General features: G+C 33.9%; 1 long non-coding RNA gene across 1 annotated transcript; it reads left to right on the forward strand.

Moving 5' to 3' along the window:
- The first annotated feature begins 749 nt into the window (after positions 1-749).
- LOC122629448 lies at positions 750-13,151 on the forward strand. Its single transcript, XR_006327266.1, has 2 exons — positions 750-1,137; positions 12,661-13,151. It is a non-coding gene; the product is annotated as an uncharacterized LOC122629448 (long non-coding RNA).
- Positions 13,152-14,446: the final 1,295 nt, after the last annotated feature.

Raw genomic sequence — 14,446 nt, forward strand, 5'->3', positions numbered from 1 at the left:
GTACATTCGCGTGATCGCGCTCGTAATAATTATAAATTTTGCCCGGTCTCTTTTTTATTTATTTGTTTTATGAAAAGTAATAATCGTGTCAGATAAGAGATTATCGTTTTTCACATTTTTGATATTATCACTGTTCGATTTTACTCTAGAATAAATAAAATCGTTGCATGAAAAGTAATACCAATGAACAAGACGTATGAATATGAATTGAAATGATCGAGCAAAAAATTGTCTGACCAATGCAAACGTGATTCTGAATATATTTCTTTTATTTTAATAATTGTACGTGACATCATAATGATCATTCATATATTTATCATAGAGCATAATATCATAAGATTTATTTGGGAAAAAGGATACTGGAATAAAATAGAAGGGGTAGCTCCATTCAATCGGTATAATTGCTTCTCGTTTTAAATAGACAATTGTATGTGTTCCACTTACGATCTCTATTATCTATAAAGTTCGATGTAATTTCGATCGAGTCGAACTCTCGTTAATTTTTTACATTTAGGTCTGTTAGTGGATAAACACAAGCTAAACGGCCTGGGCAAATGAGAGAATTAACGTGCGTTAAATGAGAAACTTTGACGTCATAGGTATTGTTTCGAAAATTGTTTTTGTCAATCGTAACTATCGTATCTCTCTTCTTGTTCTGTTTTCTTTTTGTTCCTTCTTTTTTTTTCTTTATTTTTCTTTCGTTCATTCACGATCGATAATGTCGAAAACATTCGACCGAGAGAATCCATTCAAAACAAATTAGGAAGGGCAAAAGGCCACCGAGAAGGAAGCATACGTGTCTCGAGAAGGAGAAGGAGAAGGAGAAGGGAGGGGGGAAAGAGAAAGATCACGAGTCGATATTCTCCAAAGGATCATAACAAATTCGGGTGCGAGCCTAACCGACAGTGAGGAAGGAGCTACGCTTTCAAACCGGAGCAACCAAGAGTTGCTTGCAATATTAAGCGAGCTTTCGCTAGGGCTCGTAATTAAAGCACTGAATTATTCGTCGACTTGTTAAAGCTGGTGCGAACGTCGTTAGTACTGACGACTGGCCTCCAACATAAATACCGACTTAACGTTCCTGAATTATACGTCCTACTGTACTTCGTTGGAGGAAGATCGTTCGATTTTTATGATGTAAGTTTTATCCAATAGATTCATTTATTGTTTCCGAAAGAAACGCCTACAATTAAATTCTCACTTTTCTTTTCTTTCTTTCTTTTTTTCATTCTTATCGTATTTTCGTGATATTCTATAATATATAGTATTATAATGTGTAACAATAGTTTACTTTATATACGTATTATAAGATTTACATTGTAAGATATTTGTAAAAGGAAATATGAATTGTAAACGTAATATTTCTAACAGTATGTATTTGTTCTACATAAGAATTCAATCTATTGTTACACCCTTATATAGCTTATGATATTTTATTTACTCATTTCGTAATAGCGTTCGTATACCTCGACTCAAATTAAATTAAATAAAAATTTATAAGTTACTATAGTTATAATTATAATACTATAGTTATAGATATAGGTTACTATAGGTAAAACATATAATATTATTTCTACGAACATTGTAGGTTATTACGACTTTATTTGTCTGTAAACGCATATACTATAATATGTAACCTATATTAAGAACAAGGTCAAATCAACAACGTATCTTGCTTCGATAACAATTTTTATTTACCTTCGACATCGACATGAAACGTGGCTCTCTCTGCGATTTTACAGGTCAAAGAATTTGTTATTTGTTTTTACAAAACAAAACAAAACAAAAAATAGAAGAAAAATATTCGTCCGTTCGAGTAATTCGTAGCAGTATCATCGAAAAGTAGCTTTTAATCGTTGGCGAGAACGATGCGACGTTTTATTTGATATTTTATCAGCATGCCACAGCAGGGATACTTTCCAAGAGGAGAGGAGGTAGTCTGTGGATTACGTTTTGCATTCGAACGAATCAAGCCGATAAACGAACGATACGTTCTGTCGATTAAACTCGATATTTTTTTATTTTTTTATTTTTATTCATTCGGACCTACAAGAACCTCGTTCGAAGGGCAACGTTCCAAGTGAAAAGTTCGTGTAACCAATTTGCAGTAAGATAAACGTAAACGATTATAATTAAAATATTTCGTTTCGATATACGCATTAGATACATACGTCCTTGCTATATGTAGATACATGTACTTACCTACAATCATCAATTGCGATATATTATACGATTGATTTTAGCACGTATTATTCCTATTTTTAATATTTTGTTGTAAAGAATAGATTTTTCATAGTTTACGAGATTTATTATCAAGAGCTTAAAGTTGATTTGATGTAGGAATGCGAAAGTTTAGGAGCGTCATTATTAGTTATATTTAATAAAGAAAAATATATATATAAATAATATATATTTACATATACATTATACAAAATAAAAATATGTAAATTATATATATTTATATACGTATTTGTATTTTATACTTTGATATATTTATGAAGGGGAAATAATTAAACGCAGACGTCTTTAATTTAGATTAATAATTGGTGTGGCTTGTGGATGGACGCGATGAGATTAGAAGTTGGCTAATGTTCTAGAATCCTCAAGAGAGCTTTGAAAGTAAAGTGCCTCTCTCGACTAGGCGGATATTATACACGAGACACGTTGTATATAAGTACGAATATACGATACCTACCTAGTAGTACCTACGATATACATCGAGACCATATTGAATCTTTCATTCATTTCTCCGGACGCGTTTGTACGATTGGCCGAAAGCCAAGAACGTTCGAACGTTAACTTCTTCTCCACCTCGTTTATGGTCACGCCCAAATTATTCTTACGCCTTAAGAGGAAAAAGACTCGGCTCTTCGTTCGCGCCTTTGCCAAGATTTAAATTCTGATTTTTGAATCGTTACTTACGACGACATACATTGTACGTATAGATATATATATATATATGTATGTGTCTATATACAGTTGGTCACAGGAATATCCATGAACTTTTTGAAATTCATTAACTTTTGAAAGAAAAATGTTCGGAATATTTGAATAGATATAGAGAGAAATTAATATATTATATAAAAGTAAGTCTGGAAAGAACTTAAAAATATTTATTATATCTGTATAACACACTAGAATTGTTTTCAGATTTCTTTCTTTTTTATTCACTTTTTAGTATTTAGTATTAAAGTATTTTTATAAAAAGTTTTATATATATATATATCTTTTGTATTTAATGACAAATTTGTAATACTTTTCTTAGTCTAAACAGTTATTTGATTTTAAAAAGAGTGTTGAAATATTATTACGACTGATTGTATGTAGATACATACATACGTACGTACGTACTTACGAATACTGCCAAACTGCTGGGGTCACTCCTGATTTTTCATCATAACGATGTGGAAGAACCTGTATAAATATTCATGGCATATTCATTGCTGGAAAGTCATTTTGAAGTAAACGAAACCATCAAGAAGTTGGACTTTTCTAGTAGCAAGCTTCGCGTACTTAATAAGCGCGAAAATATAAATGTGACCATATTTTAACCGGTGAGGTAAGAGGTCGCATTTAAATATTCATTCGAAAAAGTGAAAGAGATAGAAAGACAAAAAAAGAGAGAGAAAGAAGAAGAGAAGAGAAAGACCCGCATTAACTAATAAATTTTGCTTAAGTCACGACAATCATCGTCTTTTTAAACGATCGGATTGTGATTAAAATCAAAAGAAGACAGAGAGAGATAGAGAGATAAGAAACAGAGGAAATAAAAATATTGAATTTTCCTCTTTCGCCTTCTATCAAGACGAATTTCCGCATTTATCGTGTTATCGAAAGGAAGCACGGCAGTATCCGCAACTGCTTTTAAGAGATTTTCAACGTGGTGACGCTTTCTACTTGAAACGTCTTCGCAAGTTATTTATCTTTTCCGCGTGTACCTTGGATGCTGCTTCCTGCAATATTTTGCAATATCGTTGCGAACGTTAGTTAAGCTAGAAACAGTTTGCTTAGACCGACCAGTCTTCTACGATTTCATACGCGTTTTACTCCTTCTTGCAAATAGAAACTCTCGGAATGACTGTCTCCTAAGACAAAAAAAGATACTTATGTACATATACGTAAATATGGAGATAGAGAAGAAAATCGCAGACGTATTTCGACATCAAATAATATTTGAAAGTTTAATGTCTCAGCATAGAGCAAAAGACTCAGTCTCCATTCTTACTGGAAAGTGTTTTTCTGCGGATTTAAATGTAATTTTTGAATACGTCGTGTGATTCTTTTCATTTTGAAATAACGTCCGAATGGACATAACTTGATCCTATAACCTATTTCCCTGCTACAAATTTGGGAAGATCCAGATTTAACATGCAAAAGTATAGCTATTCAACTTGATGTGTATGATTCTCGGTCGAATGCGTGTGAGTGCTCGCGTGCGTACGTGCATATATGTCTGTGTAGAATTGCGTAAATTTTTATATGCGAAAAAATATAATATATGTTTTGTCATGCATAATATTTTTATATTATATGTCGGATGTAACAAATAGTAACAAATACTAAATGTCTACGATATGTTCATACATATCATATCAAATAATATCATATCATGTACTTAGGAAAAAAATTACTATATGCACATTTGCATATTTCTACTTGCATTGCTTATACATTACACATTATATAATCCTATATCTATACATGTTGAATATCAAATCCAAATATATACTGTCTAGCTGCTTAATTGCATATCATATGTATATCCTGTATCTATCAATACATTATATAAACTATACTACCAATGAATATATATTAATCTTATACATACATAAACACACGCAAGTATGTACGCACGCATATTCGATCGAAAAGCCTGTACCTTTATATCTGAACCTTTCAGATCTTATCGCATGGAAACTATAGAAACACACGTATCCAAAAATTAGCCAAATTCGTGAAAAGACATTTTCCCATAAGAATTTTGCGAGATCCTTCGCATTACCGACGATAGTACTAGCTAACGTAACGATATTGGTTTACCATATTTCAAAGAGGTATATCGACTTCTATATAGGTATGTGTAACGTCGATATCGTTCGGTCTAATATTTCAAAGCGGTGAACCTATCTTTATACGGTCGTAATTTGGTTTGCATTACTTCGTTGTTCTCAGTATCCTTGAATCTCTTACCACGTCGTATTACCATCCCACAGAGATTTTTAAAGAATCAATAAAACCGTTCCATTCAAGAACTATCTCGTCAATAATGAAACTCATATCTTTTTATTGATTCGCTTCGTTAATTTTATTATTGATTTTAATCATTGAAATCTAATATAGGTGTACGTTCCTCATAGATTTATATACCTGTATATTTATACATCCATTTTACGATTTATTTGTACAATATGTTTAATTAGATATATGTACTTATAATTATAGATAGATTTATGTGATGTGCTACGAAATGGAGACCTTTAAATGAGAATATTTAAATTATTTTTTCTCGTTCATTTATATTATATAGATACATACACACACACACACACACACACACATATATATATAAATTAAATATCTTATCAACGTTATTGTAAATACCATTGACTATGTAAACAAGCAAAAAAATTTGTTTTTTCTATAGATTATTATGTTATCATGATTGATCAGAATAACGTTAGAAGATCCGATAAAAGTGTAAGTTTGATCGTTTTCGTTCAGGCAACGGTCTTATCTCGTCTCGTTTAGTGAGACCCTTGTTGTTGAGATAGGAAAAGCCGATAAGAGAGAAGAAGGATAGGTCAGAATGAGGGAGGGGAGATTGGTGGCGAAAAAGAGATAGATAGATAGGATAGATCTCAATACGAAATTCAACTCACGTCGTGAGAGTCACGCGAGCCGTGGTCACGGATTTCAGAAGGAAGAAAATCCTTGGCTGGGCGCGAGAGGTTGCTGCAGCGTTTATAAAGAAGACGATTACGTATTCCATTGGGATGGGGTTCCGCTTTTACGAAGATTCTGCGGTCCCATGGTTCATCCTTTCCTCGATGTCCTGATCCTTCTCTTGGTTCCCTCCTTGAACATTCTATGTCATTCCCCTTCGAATCTTGAACATCGATTCTCTCTTTCTCTCTCTCCTAGTCACGTCTTTCACTTCGCAGAGTTTGACGCTTCGCCGACATCGTCTTCGGCATTTCGATTAGATCAACGAACCCTTCACGATATCTTCGTCAGGGCGTACTGTATTATTTAATGAGACTAATGGAATCGTACATTCCTAGAAACCTTGTGATTGTTAGGAACTACTATTAGAAGTTGTTAATCCTTTGCGATTTTAGTGATATAATCAGATATACATATATAGGTATATGTGTGTGTGTGTGTGTGTGTGTGTGTATGTACGAATGTATATATGTATAATAAATACGAATGATAATTTTGAATATTTGGCAAATAACTTGTTGAATTAAATTTAATTGTAACTTTTGTTACTATATAGGCAACTGTTACTATTATACATAATTCGATGATTAATTTTACGATATTAAATATGGACATAATTATTCCTAATGTTAAATTATTGATAAATAATCAAAATTGGGAAAGAACTTATTGGGAATAATTTGTATTGTAGATGATTAAATGATTCAATTTAATCATCTACAAATAAATGTAGTTTTGCGGTGTTAATTGGATATTTAAATGAATTAGAAATGACTAATTTTCGTAATTCTTTGTTCGATCGTAAAACGGAATGTACTCATAATTCGAAACGAATGTATTCATGGTCCAAGGAGTCATGAAGCAAAATGACGAACCGCTCGTCCTAGGAGATCCTTTATGATCCTCGCGAGTGGTTATGGTGTAGCTTAACGTCACTACGCGGAATATCTAGTTACTCAATTACGATCGTTCAAGGTAAATGGTCCGTCCCTTGGAAACTCGCCCGAAATACTCGTACGATCGGAGCGATCGACGGGACCGGGTGCATCAACGAGTAAGTCCGGTACCCAACGAAAACTCCCTAACAACGAAATTTAAGGAAACTTCAAGTCCCATGACGTGGCTACGTCGTCGAAATGATCCTCTCGCTTCGTTTTCGGATCGTTTAATGCATTACAATCCTAAGAATGAGACTTTCTCTTTACTTTACAATTTTAATCCTTGAAAAGTAACTATCACGACATAACAATGATGGTTAAATTTAATAAAATAATCATTTATCTAATGATAGAATCGAGAAAACTTGAAATTGACTGTTATAAAAGAATTTTTTTCAATTATAATAAAATACTTAGTTATAATTTAATTATCTTATATAATATATAATGTAAATATATAAATATCATAAATATATTTTAATACTATTAATTTTGAGAGAACGTCGACTTCTTCTCTTTTACATATATTTTTCTATTTAATTAAACATAGTAATTTTATTTCGTAGAATATCTTTACCATGCTTTATACTTCACGGTTCGTATCATAGAGGCTACTTTTATTCTCGGTTACATTCTTTGCATATTACATTCATCTCTCCATTTTTTTCTATTTCCTTTTTCATCTGGAAAGCTCGTTCGTACAGAAATTAGCTTTGGGGGAAGTTATTCCATTTCCTTCGTGCCCGGAAAGACGAATGATTCGACAAAAGGCTTCGAATTCGAAGGTATATACTCATTCTCTCTCTCTCTCTCTCTCTCTCTTTCTCTCTCTCTCTTTTACCAGAACACTACCGGTTTTGCAACTTTACCGACAATGTTTTGCCAATTAACAGTGGTAGAGGGTGAGAAAGAGAGGCCTGTAGGAGAGGGAGAAACAAAATCAACGCTCTCGCTGATCCAATCGCTTTCCAACGGCATTTCCAACGTCGTGTTAGTTTCTAGAAGTGGATAATGCAACGTGGCAGTTCTATGGCCGCGCGTTAACTGTTCCTGGTGGTCTTCTTCTCCACCGAGAGAAACGTTTAATAAGGCGTCCGATGAAACAAGCTCGTACGTACGTACGTACATTCGTTCGAGTTTAATTGCTACGATTTCGAGGCTGAAAAGAGAGCAATTTTTTCGCCCTTTTTCTCTCTCTCTCTCTTTCTTCCTCTTTTTCTCTTTCTCTCTCTCTCTCTCTCTCTCTCTCTCTCTCTTTCTCTTTCTCTCTTTCATTCCTTCTTTCCATCTCCATCTCTTTCTTTCGTTAAGACATACGAAGTCGATCGATCTCTCTTTCCCTCTCTTTCTTTCTTTCTCTCTTTTCTACGAGAGTTCTCTTTACAGCATCCCCGTCTTTTCTCGATGTGTTTCCTCTCGGCAGGCCACGTAGGAAAAGACCGATAGAAAAGCGATTATCTTGAGAATCGGCCTTCGTTCAAAGTCATTTTTCCACATCGTGTACCGTGAAACTCTCCTGCTCTTTATCTTTCTCTTTCTCTTTCTCTCTCTTTCTCCCTCTCTCTCTCTCTCTCTCTCTCTCTCTCTCTCTCTCTCTCTCTCTTTCTCCTCATTCAGTCTTCGATCGAAGTCGCACTGTCAGCTACCCACTGAACTATTTCTATTGGATTTATGATCGAATAAGATTTATGATTGCACGCTGTCGTGACGTGGCGTGCTTCTGAGAAAGACACACGCTCAGTTGGCACAGTGAAACTTTGCGAACTTTACAAATTGTTATATGAAGGTTTTAAACGAATGGTTGGATAGCAAAGAGAAAGAAAGAGAGAAAGAGAGAGAATCGAAATCTTCAAAAGAAATATTAGTTTCGATTTGGAAAATATGAAGCCATTATTATCATTGAGAATTAAGTATCGTCCTAGGATTAATAGACGTCTAGTGATTACATAGTTATTGCAAACGTCTAGTTGGAACTTCGATGAGCGTTTGTAACAGACCGTTTCCGTGGATACAGAAACTCAATATTGGAACGTCTCGATATCAGAATCAATCAGCTGTTTCCGTCAAACTCAAGCTAATCGAATGGCAAAGTCGAATGGGAGAGTGGAGAGTAACATGTGTATCGATTCTCACGAGACATCTGTTGCGACGTCGAGTATTCGGTGGAGTTGTCCACGCGAGGATTAATTTCCCTCAAGATTCGACGATGTAAATTTGTATCGACGATCTCTATCATTGTGCTCGTTTCATTTTTCTTTTTTTCAATTGTTAGTTTAATGAAGCACTGAAAGAATTATTTAGAGAAGAATGGGCTCATCGATTTTTTTACACATCTCATTTATTCTTCGTTCATTTTTTTGTCGATCAATTTATACTGTTAAAAAGATTATTGTAGATGTATAGATCAATGATTAATTAGACAATTTAAGACTAATTTATTTTAAACGTTTCCTTGTTAACAGTTTATTCTTACTATCGTTTACAATTCTTTTCTTGTTTCGAATTGATTTCATTCTTCTCTCTCTCTCTCTCTCTCTCTCTCTCTCTTTCTTTCTCGTAGTAAGAACGTCCATATATATATATTAGAAATCAATTTAATCTTAAATATGTCTTCCGGATTACGACGGTATTCGCTTTTTCGATAAACGTCGACACTTTTGACCATTTAGATTTGTTTTCGTTATATCCTCGAAAGGAAACACAAAGCTTTCGAGAATTCCAATTTAAAAGAATGGCGAGATCGCTTGGGATAGGCCTGTTATCGATTTGCGTTTGAATCGTTTGCTTGCACGCCGATTGGAATCCGTATTCGACAATTGTCTTTTAGAACGATTCGTAAGGTATCATCTCTATCTCTTTCTTTCTTGCAAGATGGTTTTTATCCAAGGAAATAACACGGTAGTATAACGGAGTAGCGTTTTCTTTATTACTATCTCTACGTGCTGCGCAATGCGATTACAACATTACAGAGAAATGCTTTTTGTCTTGTTTCTTTTTTTTTTCTTTTTCAAACAAGCCGCTCTATGCAAAAGTTTATTTAAAAAGGTAAAAAATGAATCAAAATTTTTTCTACAGCGATGTGAAAATATGCAATTACATTATGTATTTAAAATAATGTATTTATTTTATAGTGGTTATTTTTTTTTGTAATGAATATTTTCTTTTTTTTTTCCTTCTCATTTTTTGCTTATATTTTGTTTATACATTTCGCTGAAATCACACACACTTTGAAGGTAGTGAACTTAAGTTCGTTCGTTAAATGCGCTCCTATGGAAGTCTCGTTAATGACACAGCCGTGTAAATTTTACAAGTACGACTTGGATAACGACGGGATGCGGGAAAGATGCGGAAATTTTTTCTTCGAAGGCACATATTGTATCGTATGTACGAGTACGTATGTACAAATACGAGACTCACAATTTTGCGAAACATTCGTTTACGAGCATGTGATTTTTATGAAAAAGATGTGAAACGAAGTGTACGAAGTGTGCTAGTAAGAATATACATATATAAATAATTTACTAAAATTTAACGAGTATCAAATTATTCGGTTTTTTGAAGATTATTTTTGAAAAGATAATTATTTTTAAAAAAAGAAAGAGAGACAAAAAAGACCATGTAATTATTTTGCTTATATATGTAATATTTATGCTTTATATAAAAAATTATATTTCTTTTTTCAATTTGAACATCCTCAATTTTATAAATAAAATTATAGATTATTAAATAAATTATTAAGATCTCTGTCCTTGACATAATATATAATAGGTCAGACATCAGCTTACGTTTTGTCTTAAAAATCTTTGGCACATTGACCTACGTCGTTTCTAAGAAGTACAGCTGACGGTACTCTAAATAGTTAAAAAAAAAGAAGAAGAAAGTGAATGTTTTCATAAACGGATATCGCTCATTTACATAAATTCTAGGAACATGTATAGGAAGATATATATATATATATATATATATATATATATATAGCCTACGGCCTATATAATTTCTAGGAAGAAACTCGAAATATCGAGCAAGAAATGGAAAAAGTTTTTTAAATAAAGAGAGATTGTATAATAACATCGTGAAGAAGTTAAGATCCTTCATACGCCCAATTCGATCAGAAACAAAAATGAGATCGAAGTAGATAAAGTAATCGAATCTTTAATATAATTAAGAATTTATTATATTTTTCATAGATCATAAGTTCTCTATTAAACGAATTAAAAATTTTTTTATACATACATACACCTACTTAAGTATAAAATTAACTCGCACGAACATTGTACTCAAGTTGTATTATCGATCTCACGTAACGGAGTGCGATATTTTAGGACATCGATAGATAAAGAAAAAAGAAGGAACTAAAGAAAGAAAGAAAGAACGAAAAAATAAAGGGAACAGGGATAAAAGAGGTGAGTGTTTCTTCTCGCGGTGAGAGACATAGAAAAGAAGCTCTTTAGATCTCAATCAGTAGAATGTGAAAGAAAGGCAAGGAAAGGAGAAAAGGGTATCCCGTAATCGGGATGGAGAAGCTGGTTAGCCGTACGGCGAGACTCCGTAAAAGTGAAATAGTAGCACGACGCCGGGTAATCTCGACTGGCCGGTGACAATTTTTTATCTTTACGAGCGACGGCGCACCCGTTGTTCCTATTGCATAAGTGGAAACAAGAAGAATTATGCAGTTACGTAAATTATGACAGCGCCACGGAAATGGCCTCCTCGAAGCACTCGAGTGCCGTGGCAAGACACAAAAAGAGCAAAAATAAAGAGAAAAAGAGAGAGAGAGAGAGAGGAGGAACTGAAAAAAGGAGAACTTGAAGTTGGCTAGATAAAAGAGAGAGAAAGAGAAAGAGAGAATTCATGAAAGAATCCAAAGCATTTGGAGAATACTTCGACCCTTCTTTGAAGGATCCTCGCTCTGCAGGTGGCACGACACCTTGAGAAAGTTCTTTGTCATCCCTCTTAGCCCTTTGGCTACTACTTTCTTCTTGATACTTTCTTTCTTTCTCTATCTATCTCACTTTACCAACTATCCGGAGTAGATACCTGAGTAAGACCAAGGGAAAAAGATAGAGAGATCTTGATCCCCATAGATTTGTTACGGGTTCAAGCTATTGACTTTGATTTTAATATTTCTTTGAAACGACTGCCATACGATCTGTCTTTATCCTTTACTTTCACTCTCGTTATCTCTTGAATAGCATCGCGTTTTCTTTTTTTTATGTCAAATCGAATAGTCGAAATGCGTCTGTTACGTCGAGCTTTGAATGTGTTTACGTCAGGATAGCTGAATTGAATATTTCACTAATTTTATATCATTCGTCTGCTTGAAGATAAATCAATAACCTTCCTCTCTTCTCTCTCTCTCTCTCTCTCTCTCTCTCTCTCTCTTTCTTTCTCTCTCTCTCTCTTTCTCTCTCTCTCTCTCTCTCTCTCTCTCTCTCTCTGTCTCTGTCTCTCTTTCTCTTTAGTCACGAAAGAGAAATGATTTTAAATATTTGCAAGCAACGAGAATAGAATGGAGTCGAGTCGTTTCGAAAATATAATAATTTATTAAGTGATAACGTCAAAGGAAATTCGTCCTTTCTAATCCATTTACAATGCGGTCTTCTATTATATTTCATTGTAATTTGAATTACAAATCTTTTTATAGTCCTCGTATCGTTCATTCTATTTCTCCCTCTTTCTCTCTTTCTCTCTCTCTCTCTCTCTCTCTCTCTCTCTCTCTCTCTCTCTCTCTCTCTCTCTCTATCTATTCATCTTTCTATCTTCCTCTTTTGCTGCACAGAAAACTCTCTGGAAAGTCGATAACTGGCCGCAGGCTGAGGAGAAAGTTGCTTATGAAATTTCGAGGAGCCAGAGCGACCAAGGTATCTTGCGAGGACATGGAAGATCCTTTAGGAGGATAATGGCTTAGCGAAGGGCGCTTTTGGATGGGATGGTTGGTGCCTGGTGGGTAAGGCTTGAGTTGAGTTGCTTCAAGAAGGATAGTTAAAGTTGCCGTGCTCGTTCATGGGGCCCGGTCTACATAAATAGCACTTGTGTCCAGAGTAAAAAGAGAGAAAGAGAAAAAAAAAGAGTTCAAAATTGCTCGGCCGATCACAATCGATACTTTTTCTTTCTTTTTCTCTTTCCAGTTATTTAGTGATTAAAATGAAGGATTACGTACTTAACCTACATACGTACGTGAGCTCGATTGCTTTTCGTTGCAACTTTTCGACAAAAACGATTGTATTTATTTGAAATAAAAATTAATAGCCCGTTCATTCCGATCAGAAATGGGACGTTATTTCTTTCTTTGTTGATTTCAGTTAATAATCGAACGGTATTATTTCTCGTCGCTCTTTCAATATCGATTGAGTTTCCTTCGATTTCATAGGAATCGACGGTGTCTAAGAAAAAAGATGGCAGATATACTTTTCAATGGTATTGCATCGTTGGCTCCTTGCATATTACAAGTATTCGAGCATCGTTACATTCCAGGACGAAGGCCAAGGAAACTCGCATATTCGTCGATATAGCTATCGTGTGGTATCTCGAAGATATCTCTCTCTCACTCTCTTCCTCTCTCTCTTTCTCTCTCTTCCTCTTTCCCTTGCTAGATGACATTCACATATTTCTAGTTGGTATCTCCAAAAACGAAATATTGTATATACTGTATGGAACTACGATTGGCATTTTGTATGAGAACCTAAGATTTTGTTAAAACTTTCTTCTTTTCTATTTATCCCTATCTTTTTGTCTTTTAAATAAACCATAATTTTTTCTCGATTTAATAATCCCAGTGAAACGTTGTAATAATTATTTTAATAATTACTCTATGTTATAATATTGATATCTTAAAAAAATTGACTATACATTTCGTATATAATTAATTAAATAAAATGTTTTCAGTTTCAGTTGGATGTTTTCAGTTTCAGCCATCGACGATTTTTTTATGATTTATTGTTACAACGTGCTAGAATTATAAAACCTCGTATTAATTCATCCGTTGGCGGTCCTTCGACGCGTAAATATTATTGTAGATAGACAGCGAAGTGTTACGATTGACATAGGTTCACATCGTATGACAAAAAATAAATGAAAAAGAATAAAAATCGGTGAAAATATATGGGCTCGTAAAATCGGCACTGACCTGAAGATTTTCTATGCATTTTTAGGCACGACCGACGAAAGTGTCTAATGCAATCAACATCACGAAAAGCGTTCGCTCCACCTAACTTTTCATAGAAATGGAATTGAAAAATTCCATTTAAAATTTTCTACAAAACGTAACAAATTTTAAATTTGCTAAATATATGCGTATGCTTTATAGTTAACTTTTAACAACTTAATTATAACAACAAATGCAATAAGGCATTTTTTTTCTTTCAGATAACTTTTCGTCTTTCATATATTTTAACTCGTAAAGCAGAAAACGTAAAGAGCATTTTTAAAAATTATGACGAGTTTTCGCTGCAGTTATCAACGTTAAATGTACAAAATAGAAAGAGAAAGAGAAAAAGAGGACTCGTGCTACTGTACGCTACATTACGTACATAGGTGTACATACACATATATGCTACACATAGAAC

Source organism: Vespula pensylvanica, chromosome 5 (assembly GCF_014466175.1).
Source record: "Vespula pensylvanica isolate Volc-1 chromosome 5, ASM1446617v1, whole genome shotgun sequence".
In the NCBI taxonomy this organism is placed as follows: Eukaryota; Metazoa; Arthropoda; class Insecta; order Hymenoptera; family Vespidae; genus Vespula; species Vespula pensylvanica.